Here is a 4802-nt window from a genome sequence, read left to right as displayed (position 1 = left end):
TCTGGCCGCTGGCATCTTGCCATTCGGGCGTGCTTGGCCTGGTCCACTCAATTGGGCTGCCAATTTTTATGCTCAGAAAGCAACATTGCGTTGGGCCTGCGGTCACCTTTTTTTTTCTGAAAAAAAAATCAACCACCGACATTGAGTACATAATTTCTGTGGGGGACTCTGAAATCTGCCAGCCAATTTATTAAAGAAGTACTCCTGACGTGTAAATGGGGTACATATGGCTGTGAATTTCTTTTACGAAGTACACATTGTATGTATTTCGTCCATTTTTATTTACTCTACGTATTACTTTTGTCTTAACTGCCCGAGCAAATGCGCGGGCATCGTCTTTACAGTGTATTATCTATTTTATTGTTTAATATTATTTGAAAGATCATTAAGATATTTATGTATTTGGTTATTTACATTAATATGATTTTTAATTACAATCAATCTAATTCTAGAGAATGTATATTCATGTAAATTTGGTTTTATATTAGTTTATTTGTGTTTTATCCTTCACTATTGGAAATTTATTTAGAAGTATAATGTATAAGCTACATTTACAAGTCAAAATGTTACATTAACAGATATTAAAATATCTTATTCATGTGAGATTTCTCTAGTAAATCCATTTGTTAAATTTAACTGGTTTGATTAACTATTAAAGAACTATGATTTTGTGCAGGCACCTTTTTTAACAAAGCTATGTTGCATAGGCTACAGATTTTATTTTTGCCATGAATACACTATTTTTGGTTTGTATGCAAATATAATTGAAGTTGAGTTAGGGTCTTGGGGTGTAAAGCAAGCATTGCAACGTAACATTTTGGTCCCCAAATAAAATGAAAGAGCAATGATTCTCGACGATAGTAGTATCCTCATTCCTACTTGGGCAACCTTATCTCCCCTGTCAATTGCATCCTGCAAAAAAAACATATAGGTCTATTCTTAGGTTTCCTTGATGCCTTCTGATCGATCTAGTCCAGGCTGAACAGTGAAATACATGCAAGGTGATCACAACACAACGAATGCATCGATTGGTTGTTGTATTGTTGTAGTTGATATCGATAGTACTCGAGCATTGTAACATGCCTTCTCTTGCAAGTTGCACCTTCTGTTGATATGCGTGGTACTTTTATCTCTATACTTGTCTTCTCCATAGGGAAATAGGAGTAGTAATGAATACTACATATCCACAAATTTTGGGTGGTTCTCAGATATTCTTCTAGGGGAAAGTAGTGCCTGCACCCATGTTTGGTGTATTTGTGTTCTAAGCAATGATGTCACTTCACTTCCATTTTCCGTTGTATCATTGACATTAAGGCTTTCCACTTCACATGTTGATGACATGTTATTGTCTATCATCTGTCTCTTATTGACTGTTTTTAATTTCACATCATGATAGTCACCTTCTTCGAACCTTTCCCTTGCCATTCTAAGTATTTTTACTAATATATTATGTCTAGTCAACATACTTTGGAGGCCTTCAACGGTGTGGGGATTTATTGCCTTCCTTTATCTATTGAAGTCGTAACCGCAACTATCCAGTTCTGACCTCGTTTCCTTGTCATTTCTTTTAAATGGAGGCAAAACCTTTGCCTCATCTCATTAAATAAGAAGGAGAAGAACAAGGTTTTTGTAAAATGGTACAGGGCCATAAAGGTCCGAAAAGGGAATCACTCTCCTGGTAAAATGTTTCCTAGAAATGTAGCCCCCGCCACTACCCAAGCTTTAGCCAAGTGGAGAGCGCTCGTTCTGGAATTTTATTTGGCGCGCTAAGGTGCCGCTAAAGATGCGTGTGAAGCATGGAAAGCGGCGACCGGTGCACTCACAACCAACCAGTGCAAGGCTTCCGCCATATAGCTACACGAGGTACGTGCGTGATTTGTGGTATCGAGGAGCAAAGTTCATTCCATGCATTGGTTACCTGTGGTCATGCGAGGGGTCTATGGGAAGCGATGAGAGCAATTTGGCCACTTCCATCAAATGAGCGGCTCATTGATAATGGCACTGAATGGCTGCTGCACGTTCTTGCTAACTGCACGGAGCAGAGTCGCGACATGGTAATCATTCTTATATGGCATATTTGGCAGCTGAGATCGGATATTGGGCATGGTAAAACAATACCCACAGTCGAGAGGAGTGCTGACTTTCTGGATAGCTATCTGAGGTCATTATCACATGCTAGGAGGTTCAGTACTGAGGAAATTATTAAAGGTAAAATGGCCGTGGATGTTATTCAACACAAATGTACCTATACCTACACCATGGCCTCGGCCTCCAGCTGGACATGCTGCCCTATCTGTTGAGTGTTGACGGCTCGTTTTCACCTCTGATGGGTCAGCGGCTGCAGGTATGTTCTGACACGGAGAAGATGGAACTGTGATTTTTGCAGCGTACCGAGTTATTTTTAACTGTAACAACGCACTGGAAATGAAAATACATGCTATTATGAAAGGTATGGCATTAACCTGTCAGCATACGGAGCTACCAGTATATGTGCAGTCGGATTCTTCGAAGGCTTTGTCCATCTTATCAGGCGATACATTATCTTGGTCGGCGTATGGTCATCTGGCAATGAAAATTAAGTTTTTAATAAAAGCACGGGAGTTTATTCCGCAAAATCTGACTAGGTTTCAGAATAGGATAGCAAGTTGTTTGGCTAATTACAGTCATACTGAGTCGTGTACTGCTGTTTGACTTCAAGAGGTCCCCCTTGTATCGAGGAACTCTTGCCAGCTGATTGTCATCCTATTACCTAAGGAATAAAACTACAAATTTCCCCAAAAAAAGTATAATGTGAGTTTAAAAAATGTATAATATGTTACCTTTGCTGAATTGAAGTTTTTCATTTGGCGTGTAGTGCCTTCTGGATCATCTCCAAGTACTAAATTATTTTCCCTTTTCCTCTATTGTAGGGCACGTGTTATACTTTTTGCCTGACAGGGTCCACCGGATAGATTGTATATGATCATATAAATCAATCTAACGACTATTTTTAGGGAGCTGCTATGCGTCGGCTGGCGGATCTTTAAAAAGATCAGCCGTCTCATCTAATGGATTAAGCCGTCGAGGGTCATCTTCTACCATTGCAACACATGTCGTGTTGCAGAAATTTTCCACAACACAGGTAATGTTATGAAAATTTTTGCAACCTAAGTCAAGTTGCGGATTACTTTTGCAACAGATGTTTTGTTACAGTCTTTTTTGCAACAGAGATCTTGTTGTAATTTTTTTTGCAACAAAGGTCTTGTTACTGTTTTTTGCAATAAAGACCTTGTTGCAGAAACTCGTAGCGGATAGCGAGCAGCAAGAAGCGGCCATGTTAGCCGAAAGAAAGGCCGGTGCTTCCTCGGGGTGACGGGGCCATGGTGGACGCAGCTGGTTCAGACGCACCGCGTTGATGAACGACGTTCATGATGGACGCAGGTGGCAACTATACGACGCCCACGCTGGCAACCTCGTCGGTGTGTTGCCGTCGGTCAAAGCAGCACGAGGAGGAGTCGTCATGATAGGGAGCTCGGAAAGAGCATAGGTGACGACTGCTCTCTAGGGGATCCAGATCCAGATCCCACAACACACCTATTGTTGCGGTGGGGGGATTGCAACAACAACTCGGTTGCAAAACCTAGTCTAGTAATATGTTTTTCCAAGTCACCTGATTAAAATCAGATCCAACGTCCACAGATGCGGCGGACACACGCAATGTTATTCTTCAGGTGATCCCAATCATTTCCCATTTATTAGTTTAGTGCGGGTCCACTAGGGGTTTTGTGTTTTCTTATGGAATTTCTAGCCTATTTACCTATATTGTGATAGAATCATTTTCTTTTTGGGAAAAATTGCGATCTATCCATCATTAATTATGGTAGTATAACAAACACCAAAAATAAAAAAATTACATCCAGATCCGTAGACCATCTAGCGACGAGTACAACCACCGAAGCGAGCCAAAGGAGCACCACCGTCATCACCCCTCCCTCACTGGTGTCGGGCCAAACTTACTGTAGTATACAATCAGAAAGTCGTTGTGCTAAGGCCCCATAGGACCAGTGCACCAGAATTGCAACCATCGCCGATGAAGAGAAGTGTAGATCGGAATGATCCGACCCGAAGACACATTGACATAGACGCATGAGGACCGGATCCGAACGGATCCACCAAAGACAAGCGCAAGCAGTGAAGGAGCCGAAATAATTTTATCAGTAGGGCCGAATGCTAATAAAACTGGTTGGGAAGGGTCAAGCCATTGGAAAATAGGCTTTTAAGAGCAAATAATCACTAATTTTTACACTGTTTATGGACAAATTAGCACTACATCTCTGATGTTAGGGGGGGCCAGGGCCCTGTTGGTCCCCCTATCTCCGCCACTGAGTACAAGCACCGGTCAAATCCTGCGAGATCCACTGGACACGCACTACCACATGCCCTCTGACGATGCTAGACGCACCACCGGGACGAGGGCTAATCGGCAGAACCTTATTCCATCATCAGGGAGCCGTAGCCATCTTGTTTTCCTGAGCATGATACAAACCCTAGCAAAACTCAAAGAAACATATAAAAACGGAGCCCTCCCGCCAACGGGTCGGGATCCACTGCGCCCCTATGGCCTTAAGGCTACAGGAGACGAGGCTGATCCGCGATGCCGCCGACTGGTGGCAGAAACCCCAAGATGTTGTACCGACTCTGTATCTTGTACTTGCTCATAGAAGTATGGTGTGCGTGCATGCCTTCATAAGGAGCGTGTATGTGAGGATCTGCTATTGTATTGTGTTAAAAAAACTTCATGAAGAGGAGTTATAACTTCTGTA

The sequence above is a fragment of the Triticum urartu genome, chromosome 3, assembly GCF_003073215.2.
Source record: "Triticum urartu cultivar G1812 chromosome 3, Tu2.1, whole genome shotgun sequence".
Lineage (NCBI taxonomy): Eukaryota > Viridiplantae > Streptophyta > Magnoliopsida > Poales > Poaceae > Triticum > Triticum urartu.
This window is presented reverse-complemented; position numbering follows the sequence as displayed.